Source organism: Panulirus ornatus, chromosome 43 (genome assembly GCF_036320965.1).
Source record: "Panulirus ornatus isolate Po-2019 chromosome 43, ASM3632096v1, whole genome shotgun sequence".
NCBI classification, from domain to species: Eukaryota; Metazoa; Arthropoda; class Malacostraca; order Decapoda; family Palinuridae; genus Panulirus; species Panulirus ornatus.
Genome location: NC_092266.1, coordinates 5,250,229 through 5,263,024, shown reverse-complemented (window position 1 = coordinate 5,263,024; position 12,796 = coordinate 5,250,229). Strand labels below are relative to the sequence as shown.

The following is a 12,796-nucleotide window of genomic DNA, read 5'->3' as shown; positions in this document are numbered from 1 at the left end:
AACAAATTTATCTCTGGGGAAATAAATCGACGCAATTATATGAAGGCCTTGAGAAACAGATTCACAGCAAGAACAAACATATAACTGAGTTTTTATGGAAGAGGAGAAGTGTTTTTATAAAGGATTGCAAGGTGTATGACGAATGTTTTATTACATAAACTGGTTTTATGGACACATATTTTTTATAAAGTTTTTATAAAGTTTTATAAAGTTTTATAAATCTTTCATAAAGGACTGCAAGGACAAGCCTGTACTAAGGTGCAAGAAGAATATATTTACAAGGACAAGACTATACTTACTTAACAAATATATAATTTTTCCTGCTTAAAAGTCCTACTTCCACCTCCCCGTGGTAAGCAGGGGGCAACAGATGATATCATCTGGCTAACGGAAGAGGTGAACGATCGTTAATGAACGTATAAACAATCGGACTTAGAGGTGAGTGATAAAACGCGCTTTTGACTTAATATTCTGCCGCGCTTTTGATAGCAATATATCAGCAACGTTTGCCGCGCTTTTCATATGCCAATCCAAGCTTTCGTAAAACGCCGGTGAGGGACCACAACCTCACTCCAGGGAGGACCCTGCACTATCACAGGGTAACCCAGGAGGCTCGGCGGGAGTGGTAAGAATGTGAGGGTCTCAACCCCGTTAGGTGAGAACAGGTCCACACCAAGCCTCCGCTCCTCAGGAAGTAATTTTCCTGAATGGTGTGGGGAAGCTGGGGTAGAAATTGTTCAAGCCTAACGGTCGAGAGATGTTGGATGATGGATGGTAAAAATAATAGAAAAAAGCACGAGAGAAATGGACTGGAGGCAACGTAGGGTAGAGAGTGAGTTGCCTTTATATCCCACACTCTAGCCAAGGTCAGTCTCTCTCTGGTGTTCACTCGCAAAGCATCTCATGGTGTCACGGACGGCAGTTGTGGACTGACAGGGTGAGCTACACTGTGTTATAAACGTGTTATGGTGATACAGAAGACTGCAGCATGGAGGGACAACCAGAGCCATATTCTCCGTGCAGCGAAACCTCCTCAAACAGTTTTGACAACAGGAGACACAAGGTCATAAACACAAGAAAAACCCTTCAAATGTCCTGAGTGTCAGAAAAGCTATACGAAACACGTCTATCTTCATAGGCACATGAAATTACATACTTTTGAAAAGACATATCAGTGTAAAGAATACCAGAGTACCTTCTCCCGAAAGAACACTTAGTGTTGCAGATGAAAGTTCACATTGGACAAAAGCAATATCAGTGTTCAGAGCGTCAAAAGTATTTTTCTAAGAAATGTGATTTAAAGAAACACATGAGAATCCATACTGGTGAGAACCCATACCAATGTTCAGAATGTCAAAAAAAAGTTTTTCTTTTAAAAGTAAGTTAGTGACACACCTGAGAGTTCACACGGGCGAGAAGCCATAGCAATGTTCAGAATGTCATAACACTTTTTCTCAGAAAAGAAAATTAGTGAGACACCCGAGAGTTCACACCGGCGAGATGCCATACCAATGTTCAGAATGTCAAAAAACTTTTTCTCAGAAAAGTAATTTAGTGGCACACTTGAGAGTTCACACAGGCGAGAAGCCGTACCAATGTTCAGAATGTCAAAAAAAATTTTCTCAGAAAATTAATTTAGTGACACACCTGAGAGTTCACACAGGCGAGAAGCCATACCAATGTTCAGAATGTCAAAAAACTTTTTCTCAGAAAAGTAATTTAGTGACACACGTGAGAGTTCACACAGGCGAGAAGCCATACCAATGTTCAGAATGTCTGAAAAGTTTTTCTTCTAAAATTGGGATAGTGACACATCTGAGAGGTCACACGGGCGAGAAGCCATACCAATGTTCAGAATGTCAAAAAAGTTTTTCTCAGAAAAGTAATTTAGTGACACACCTGAGAGTTCACACAGGCGAGAAGCCATACCAATGTTCAGAATGTCAATGAACTTTTTCTGAGAAAAGCAGTTTAGTGACACACCTGAGAGTTCACACAGGTGAGAAGCCATACCAATGTTCAGAATGTCAAAAAACTTTTTCTCAGAAAAGTACTTTAGTGACACACCTGAGAGTTCACACGGGCGAGAAGCCATACCAATGTTAAGAATGTCAAAAACAATCCTATAACAGAGGTAATTTAGTAAAACGTCTGAGAGTTCACACAGCCGAGAAGCCAGACAAGTAAAAAGAATATCAAAAAACCTTTTCTGGTATAAGTACTTCAGTGACACATCGAGAGGTTACAGAAGCGAGGAACCATAATAGTGTTCAGAATGTCAAGAAACTCTCCCTGGTAAAAGTGCTTTAGTCAGACACCTGAGAGTTCACAAGGCAAGAAGCCATACTGGTGTTCAGAATGTCAAAAACAATTTTCTTGAAGAGGTGATTCAGGAAGACATCGGAGAGTTCACACAGTGTAGAAACCTTACTTATGTTCAGAATGTCCTAAATGTTTCTCCCGAAAAAGCAGTATAGTAAAACGTAAGGTAGTTGAACGCATTCAAGATCTCATGTGGTGAGAACCGGCCACGACCCGCTTGTACTGGAGCGACTCATGACGTCACACCCATCTTTACCAAGATCACAGAGGACCCCACCAGGGAGGTCAGGCGCCAAACAGGTGAGACCACACAATGATAAACAAATGATATTGTTTCATCTCTGGTAATATACTAGTATTTCTGTAAAATAACATTACTCTCTCTCTCTCTCTCTCTCTCTCTCTCTCTCTCTCTCTCTCTCTCTCTCTCTCTCTCTCTCTCTCTCTCTCTCTAATAATCATTATAAACTGCATAGTATGGAGCCCAAAACTAAACCGCATGATTCAAATATATATATATGGGTGAAATTGAAAGTTGATGGAGAGAGGTGGGTGATTATTGGTGCATATGCACCTGGGCATGAGAAGAAAGATCATGAGAGGCAAGTGTTTTGGGAGCAGCTAAATGAGTGTGTTAGCGGTTTTGATGCACGAGACCGGGTTATAGTGATGGGTGATTTGAATGCAAAGGTGAGTAATGTGGCAGTTGAGGGAATAATTGGTATGCATGGGGTGTTCAGTGTTGTAAATGGAAATGGTGAAGAGCTTGTAGATTTATGTGCTGAAAAAGGACTGATGATTGGGAATACCTGGTTTAAAAAGCGAGATATACATAAGTATACTTATGTAAGTAGGAGAGATGGCCAGAGAGCGTTATTGGATTACGTGTTAATTGACAGGCGTGCGAAAGAGAGACTTTTGGATGTCAATGTGCTGAGAGGTGCAACTGGAGGGATGTCTGATCATTATCTTGTGGAGGCTAAGGTGAAGATTAGTATGGGTTTTCAGAAAAGAAGAGTGAATGTTGGGGTGAAGAAGGTGGTGAGAGTAAGTGAGCTTGGGAAGGAGACCTGTGTGAAGAAGTATCAGGAGAGACTGTGTACAGAATGGAAAAAGGTGAGAACAATGGAAGTAAGGGGAGTGGGGGAGGAATGGGATGTATTTAGGGAATCAGTGATGGATTGCGCAAAAGATGCTTGTGGCATGAGAAGAGTGGGAGGTGGGCTGTTTAGAAAGGGTAGTGAGTGGTGGGATGAAGAAGTAAGAGTATTAGTGAAAGAGAAGAGAGAGGCATTTGGACGATTTTTGCAGGGAAAAAATGCAATTGAGTGGGAGAAGTATAAAAGAAAGAGACAGGAGGTCAAGAGAAAGGTGCAAGAGGTGAAAAAAAGGGCAAATGAGAGTTGGGGTGAGAGACTATCAGTAAATTTTAGGGAGAATAAAAAGATGTTCTGGAAGGAGGTAAATAGGGTGCGTAAGACAAGGGAGCAAATGGGAACTTCAGTGAAGGGCGTAAATGGGGAGGTGATAACAAGTAGTGGTGATGTGAGAAGGAGATGGAATGAGTATTTTGAAGGTTTGTTGAATGTGTTTGATGACAGAGTGGCAGATATAGGGTGTTTGGGTCGAGGTGGTGTGCAAAGTGAGAGGGTTAGGGAAAATGATTTGGTAAACAGAGAAGAGGTAGTAAAAGCTTTGCGGAAGATGAAAGCCGGCAAGGCAGCAGGTTTGGATGGTATTGCAGTGGAATTTATTAAAAAAGGGGGTGACTGTATTGTTGACTGGTTGGTAAGGTTATTTAATGTATGTATGACTCATGGTGAGGTGCCTGAGGATTGGCGGAATGCGTGCATAGTGCCATTGTACAAAGGCAAAGGGGATAAGAGTGAGTGCTCAAATTACAGAGGTATAAGTTTGTTGAGTATTCCTGGTAAATTATATGGGAGGGTATTGATTGAGAGGGTGAAGGCATGTACAGAGCATCAGATTGGGGAAGAGCAGTGTGGTTTCAGAAGTGGTAGAGGATGTGTGGATCAGGTGTTTGCTTTGAAGAATGTATGTGAGAAATACTTAGAAAAGCAAATGGATTTGTATGTAGCATTTATGGATCTGGAGAAGGCATATGATAGAGTTGATAGAGATGCTCTGTGGAAGGTATTAAGAATATATGGTGTGGGAGGCAAGTTGTTAGAAGCAGTGAAAAGTTTTTATCGAGGATGTAAGGCATGTGTACGTGTAGGAAGAGAGGAAAGTGATTGGTTCTCAGTGAATGTAGGTTTGCGGCAGGGGTGTGTGATGTCTCCATGGTTGTTTAATTTATTTATGGATGGGGTTGTTAGGGAGGTAAATGCAAGAGTCTTGGAAAGAGGGGCAAGTATGAAGTCTGTTGGGGATGAGAGAGCTTGGTAAGTGAGTCAGTTGTTGTTCGCTGATGATACAGCGCTGGTGGCGGATTCATGTGAGAAACTGCAGAAGCTGGTGACGGAGTTTGGTAAAGTGTGTGGAAGAAGAAAGTTAAGAGTAAATGTGAATAAGAGCAAGGTTATTAGGTACAGTAGGGTTGAGGGTCAAGTCAATTGGGAGGTGAGTTTGAATGGTGAAAAACTGGAGGAAGTGAAGTGTTTTAGATATCTGGGAGTGGATCTGTCAGCGGATGGAACCATGGAAGCGGAAGTGGATCATAGGGTGGGGGAGGGGGCGAAAATTTTGGGAGCCTTGAAAAATGTGTGGAAGTCGAGAACATTATCCCGGAAAGCAAAAATGGGTATGTTTGAAGGAATAGTAGTTCCAACAATGTTGTATGGTTGCGAGGCGTGGGCTATGGATAGAGTTGTGCGCAGGAGGATGGATGTGCTGGAAATGAGATGTTTGAGGACAATGTGTGGTGTGAGGTGGTTTGATCGAGTAAGTAACGTAAGGGTAAGAGAGATGTGTGGAAATAAAAAGAGCGTGGTTGAGAGAGCAGAAGAGGGTGTTTTGAAATGGTTTGGGCACATGGAGAGAATGAGTGAGGAAAGATTGACCATGAGGATATATGTGTCGGAGGTGGAGGGAACGAGGAGAAGAGGGAGACCAAATTGGAGGTGGAAAGATGGAGTGAAAAGGATTTTGTGTGATCGGGGCCTGAACATGCAGGAGGGTGAAAGGAGGGCAAGGAATAGAGTGAATTGGAGCGATGTGGTATACAGGGGTTGACGTGCTGTCAGTGGATTGAATCAAGGCATGTGAAGCGTCCGGGGTAAACCATGGAAAGCTGTGTAGGTATGTATATTTCCGTGTGTGGACGTGTGTATGTACATGTGTATGGGGGGGTTGGGCCATTTCTTTCGTCTGTTTCCTTGCGCTACCTCGCAAACGCGGGAGACAGCGACAAAGTATAAAAAAAAAAAAAAAAAAAAAAAAATATATATATATATATATATATATATATATATATATATATATATATATATATATATATATATATATATATATATATTGATTTTCTAAAAGAAAGAACAGAGAAGGGGGCCAGGTGAAGATATTCCCCACTTCTTAACGCTACCTCTCTATCGCGGGAAATGGCGAATAGTAAGAATGAAAGAAATATATATATATATATATATATATATATATATATATATATATATATATATATATATATATATATATGTATATATATATATATATATATATATATATATATTAGAAAGTTTGGATGAAAAAAATCGTCATTTTTTAATGTTTGTACCGGTTTATAAGTATGTTTGTACCGGTTTATAAGTATGTTTATACCGGTTTATAAGTATGTTTGTACCGGTTTATAAGTATGTTTGTACCGGTTTATAAGTATGTTTGTACGGGTTTATAAGTATGTTTGTACGGGTTTATAAGTATGTTTGTACCGGTTTATAAGTATGTTTGTACCGGTTTATAAGTATGTTTGTACCGGTTTATAAGTATGTTTGTACCGGTTTATAAGTATGTTTGTACCGGTTTAAAAGTATGTTTGTACGGGTTTATAAGTATGTTTGTACCGGTTTATAAGTATGTTTGTACCGGTTTATAAGTATGTTTGTACCGGTTTATAAGTATGTTTGTACCGGTTTAAAAGTATGTTTGTACGGGTTTATAAGTATGTTTGTACCGGTTTATAAGTATGTTTGTACCGGTTTATAAGTATGTTTATACCGGTTTATAAGTATGTTTGTACCGGTTTATAAGTATGTTTGTACCGGTTTATAAGTATGTTTGTACGGGTTTATAAGTATGTTTGTACCGGTTTATAAGTATGTTTGTACCGGTTTAAAAGTATGTTTGTACCGGTTTATAAGTATGTTTGTACCGGTTTAAAAGTATGTTTGTACGGTTTATAAGTATGTTTGTACCGGTTTATAAGTATGTTTGTACCGGTTTATAAGTATGTTTGTACCGGTTTATAAGTATGTTTGTACCGGTTTATAAGTATGTTTGTACCGGTTTATAAGTATGTTTGTACCGGTTTATAAGTATGTTTGTACCGGTTTATAAGTATGTTTGTACGGGTTTATAAGTATGTTTGTACCGGTTTATAAGTATGTTTGTACCGGTTTATAAGTATGTTTGTACCGGTTTATAAGTATGTTTGTACCGGTTTATAAGTATGTTTGTACCGGTTTATAAGTATGTTTGTACCGGTTTATAAGTATGTTTGTACCGGTTTATAAGTATGTTTGTACCGGTTTATAAGTATGTTTGTACCGGTTTATAAGTATGTTTGTACGGGTTTATAAGTATGTTTGTACCGGTTTATAAGTATGTTTGTACCGGTTTATAAGTATGTTTGTACCGGTTTATAAGTATGTTTGTACCGGTTTATAAGTATGTTTGTACCGGTTTATAAGTATGTTTGTTCTATCTCTGGGATTGATTTTTGATATTAATGCCTATACGAGAAAACAGCCCTGGTGGCTGATTCATGTGAGAAACTGCAGAAGCTGGTGACTGAGTTTGGTAAAGTGTGTGAAAGAAGAAAGTTAAGAGTAAATGTGAATAAGAGCAAGGTTATTAGGTACAGTAGGGTTGAGGGTCAAGTCAATTGGGAGGTAAGTTTGAATGGAGAAAAACTGGTGGAAGTAAAATGTTTTAGATATCTGGGAGTGGATCTGGCAGCGGATGGAACCATGGAAGCGGAAGTGAATCATAGGGTGGGGGAGGGGGCGAAAATCCTGGGAGTATTGGAGAATGTGTCTAAGTCGAGAACATTATCTCGGAAAGCAAAAATGGCTATGTTTGAAGGAATAGTGGTTCCAACAATGTTGTATGGTTGCGGGGTGTGGGCTATGGATAGAGTTGTGCGCAGGAGGATGGATGTGCTGGAAATGAGATGTTTGAGGACAATGTGTGGTGTGAGGTGGTTTGATCGAGTAAGTAATGTAAGGGTAAGAGAGATGTGTGGAGATAAAAAGAGCGTGGTTGAGAGAGCAGAAGAGGGTGTTTTGAAATGGTTTGGGCGCATGGAGAGAATGAGTGAGGAAAGATTGACGAAGAGGATATATGTGTCGGAGGTGGAGGGAACGAGGAGAAGTGGGAGACCAAATTGGAGGTGGAAAGATGGAGTGAAAAAGATTTTGTGTGATCGGGGCCTGAACATGTAGGAGGGTGAAAGGCGGACAAGGAATAGAGTGAATTGGATCGATGTGGTATACCGGGGTTGATGTGCTGGGGACTGAATCAGGGCATGTGAACCATCTGGGGCAAACCATGGAAAGTTGTGTGGGGCCTGGATGTGGAAAGAAAACTGTGGTTTCGGGCATTATTGCATGACAGCTAGAGACTGAGTGTGAACGAATGGGGCCTTTGTCGTCTTTTCCTAGTGCTACCTCGCACACATGAGGGGGGAGGGGGATGGTATTCCATGTGTGGCGAGGTGGCGATGGGAATGAATAGGGGCAGTGTGAATTGTGTGCATGGGTATATATGTATGTGTCTGTGTGTGTATATATATGTGTACAATGAGATGTATAGGTATGTATATTTGCGTGTGTGGGCGTGTGTGTGTGTACATTGTGTATGGGGGTGGGTTGTGCCATTTCTTTCGTCTGTTTCCTTGCGCTACCTCGCAAACGCGGGAGACAGCGACAAAGCAAAATAATGATAATAACGAGAAAACTGTCTAGAAAAATATAAAGGTATTATTAGGGATACATAGTCCAACTGTATTATAAAGTATATTACAAAACTACATACCATAAGAACATGAGAAGTAAGGACACTGCAAGAGGCGTATTGGCCCGAGCTAGGCAGGTCCTGAGTCTGTCCACAAACCAACTGCCTGTACCCATAAACACATCCAACCTTCGTTTAAAGCTAACTAAAGAACTAACTTCAACTACTGGACTTGACAGCTTGTTCCATAAATCTACTACCCTATTCCCGAACCAATATCTACCCACATCCGACCTGAATCTATCTAAATCCATTATTTTTGGTCCTACCCAGTGGCGTCATTCTAAGAACTTTATTCATGTTACCTCTATGTATGGTCTTCACCTATTCAAAAACTTCATTCACATCCCCTCTAGACCTTCTCCTCTTAAATGACTGCAAATTCAGCCTTTTTTACCTTTCTTCATAAGTGAGGTTTCTAATTCCAGGAATCATTTATGTTATTCGCATTTGTGCTCTCTCTCTCTCTCTCTCTCTCTCTCTCTCTCTCTCTCTCTCTCTCTCTCTCTCTCTCTCTCTCTCTCTCTCTCTCTCTCTCTCTCTCTCTCTCTCTCTCTCTAATAATCATTATTAGCTGCATAGTATGGAGCCCAAAACTAAACCGCATGATTCAAATGTGAGTCTCACCAATTCAAGATAATGTTGTAATAATACTCTAGGAGTTTCATTGCTAACAGTCCCATTAATGAACCCAAACATACTATTAGCCTTATTACACACTTTAATACATTGTTGCCGCGGCTTAAGATCCTCGCTCACTCCACCTGAAGTACGTGGAATTGTTGATCTGATTAAAATGTAATGGCAGACCTGAAAATACACACACACACACACACACACACACACACACACACACACACGCACACACACAACACAGACACACACACACACAGACACACACACACACACACACACACACACACACACACACACACACACACACACACACACACACGTACTAATTCTCTCTACTTCTCTCTTCTCATTTCTGGTATCTTTTATTTTTTGCATTATACATAATAACCACTCCTATATTTGTTCTCTTTACTCGTATATTTCAATAAGGTAAATTAAAGCTTAAGTCCATGTAATTTGTTTAGTAAATCGTAATGAGATCTTTTTCCCCTCTGTGTCTGTTGGACCCGAGGAAAGTAAAACTATTCCTCATTATTGACAATAGTGTTTTAGGGTTAAGTAAGCAATGGTTTCATCAATATAGACTTTGGTAAAGAGAAATTGATATTAAATTTAAGAAGATCATGATCAGGCAAATAAATGGTCCTAGCCCTCTTAGCAAAATCTAATCTATTATTTACATTATATGGCGAGATTCTTTTTCCTTTAACGTAGCTGAGATGCCCCTACCCTCAAAAACTTTCATTGACTTAATGAAACTTTGTTGACAATAACGTTTTCTAAGATGCTGAGGCTGATTCTTATTGAAAGAAATTCGGTTTAGCCATGATAAATTCCCTCACTCCCATTCTCAGTAACTTATTCATGGAATACTGAGATCCAAACTTCCGTTAGTAACAGTCCAAAAATATGGTTAAGATACGTTAACGATGTGTGGTCCTTATGGCCATCTCACCAAGATCATGATGTTTTCTTTAATGAATTACGATTCATCCCACCATCAAGTTTAAGACTAAATGGAAACACAAAGGCAAATCACCCTTCCTTAATGTGGTGATAATTAGGTATTTTGATTAGTTATCCTTTAAGATCTACAGGAAGCCTACCAGTGCTGAGAGTTATATTCATTATTTTTCAGGATGTGGGAAAACAGGATCCCAGCTCCAGGTGTGGTGTGCAGGAACAGTTCCCCAGTGCTACGTCTGGTGTGTGAGGGACACAATACCTATGTGTGAGATGTGATGTGTGAAGGAACGCCATGCCCAAGCAGAGATACGGAACTCTTATCACAGTATCCTCATCCCGGTACAAGCTTGCGGTGTGTGGGACATAGTACTACCTGCCAGGTCTGGTATGTGAGGAACAGAGTGCCTCAGTGCCAGTGCAATACTGGTGAGTGTGAGATGAAATGTCTTAGTGTCATATGTGGTGTGTGGTGAGACAGTACCCCAGTGTCAGTGTACGTGTGGTGTTACACCGTCCTAGTGCCTTGTGGGTGTCTGGTAACACAGTACCCCAGTGTCGGTGTAGGTGTGGTGGTACAGCGCTGAAGTGCCAACACTACCTTCCTTCACCACCTACGTACACTACTCACCCTCATTGCCAACCTACCAGACCTTCCTTCACTACGGTGAGGTGTCTGGTGACATCAGTACCCCAGTGTTAGTGTAGGTGTGGTATGGTGGTACAGGACCCTCGTGACAGGTGTGGTGTGTGGTGAGACACTACCACAGATTTAGTGTATGTGTGGTGCCACAGGACCCTTGTGCCAGGTGCAGTGCCTAGTGACACAGTACCACAGTGCTAAGTCTGTTGTGTAGTGACACAATCGGCAAGCTTCTCTGCAGGTCTGGTCTGCAGAGACACGTTGCCAGTCTTGATGTTTGAGGACAAACTATCTCAACATTAAGTCTGGTTTATGGGAAATTCATTATCTTGTACCATCCATGATGAGTGTAGAATACAGCAGCCCAGTGCCTGGTCTAGTGTGTGGGAGGCACACTGCCTCACCCTCAGGTCTGGTCTATAGTAACACAGGTGTCACCCTCTTGCTCACATATGATCATCTCTGGTGGGTGTCTGCGGCTTAAGCAACTTTATGTTCACAACCTTTTGATCAAATATATACATTACGGCCTCAGTAGACTGTGCCATAGATTACTTGATTTGTAAAAACTCTCACTACAGAAATATCAATTGTTTTAGAACAAAGTATTGATCTACCGTGTTTACTCTATTAGTGATATGTTATCAAAATAGATTGCCTTTTGATTAATCATTTCACTTTTTATTTGCCTGATCAGCAGTATATGTCATGTCACTTGCATCTACTTATAAAAGCAACAGCAGGACACATGTTACTTACAATGAAAATTAACTATGCATAATGGTATGTACAGACGTGTAGTACAGTATATATAGAGCCTCAACATTAAGCCAGGAGAACTCAGGTTACTGTCTGCAAGCACATAAGGCGAAGTTCCTGAAGGAAACGTGATTTTTCATTAAAATAAGCTCACTGTAGGTAAGTTGTCTGTTTATTGCCATTAGACTGTGTAGAAAACCTTAATACTTATGTGTGGTGGTAACGGGTGCCAACAGTTTGCAATGTTATACTTGTCGCTGCACCTAATACTAATATTGAACTGTGCATTGTTTTACTGTCATTGGTTCATGAAAGTGAAGCCGTGTACTGGTATCTATAAAGAAATGTGTCGTTTTTGCGACGACATAAAGTATTTTAGATATTGTTAATGTTCGGATGCACGTAAATTTGCTTGATATTTCCATAATCCAATTAGTTGAGAAACCTGCTCGTGACGTTGATAATGTTGAAGATTGAGGTAAGTTTGTTATAATTCAATAAATGTTATTTCTTTTATTAAAAGAAAGATTATTGTCTGGATATCCATAGAAAAAGCATCTCAGTGATTGTATGGGTGAAGTGTACATACATATCTAGGTGTAGGTGGAGGCCAGTATAGAGCGCACAGTGGGTAAAATACATCAACATAGGAGAGTGACGGGGGAAGGCGAGCGGGCTCAGGCACCCCAAGGGTACACTCCCTTCAGAGGTGGGTCTAGGATACATTAATTACAGTATACTAAGCGATACTGATAGTAACATAGATAACAACGTTTGTGTAACACATAGCAGGTATAACACGACATACAGTATACTGATAGTAACATAGGTAACAACGTTTGTGTAACACAAAGCAGGTATAACACGACATACAGTATACTGATAGTAACATAGGTCACAACGTTTGTGTAACACAAAGTAGGTATAACACGACGTAGTGTATACTGATAGTAACATAGGTAACAACGTTTGTGTAATACGAAGGAGGTATGACATAAGTCATACAGAATATCATCTTAACATTGACATATATACATGGGAAAGTGATGAAACATTTTAGACTTACAATTTACACATAAATATACATTTATACAGAGTATAAATGTGTATTTGAAATAGTGCACAATATGATGTACAGTCGTTAGCAATGATAGCAATATAATAGGTCAAAAGTAATGCGTATGTCAACTGAACTGGTAAGACAGTATGGGGGAGGAGTAATGGGACGTGGAACACAGTAGAGTGACGTGAACTGTTAACTGTTTTCAGGTGCAAATGGTGATTACC

General features: G+C 40.2%; 1 long non-coding RNA gene across 1 annotated transcript; it reads left to right on the top strand.

Annotated features, from left to right (window-relative positions):
* The first annotated feature begins 896 nt into the window (after positions 1–896).
* LOC139762569 (uncharacterized) lies at positions 897–11,422 on the top strand. The gene is made up of 2 exons (XR_011715747.1): positions 897–2,622; positions 10,283–11,422. It is a non-coding gene; the product is annotated as an uncharacterized lncRNA (long non-coding RNA).
* The last annotated feature ends 1,374 nt before the right edge of the window (positions 11,423–12,796 follow it).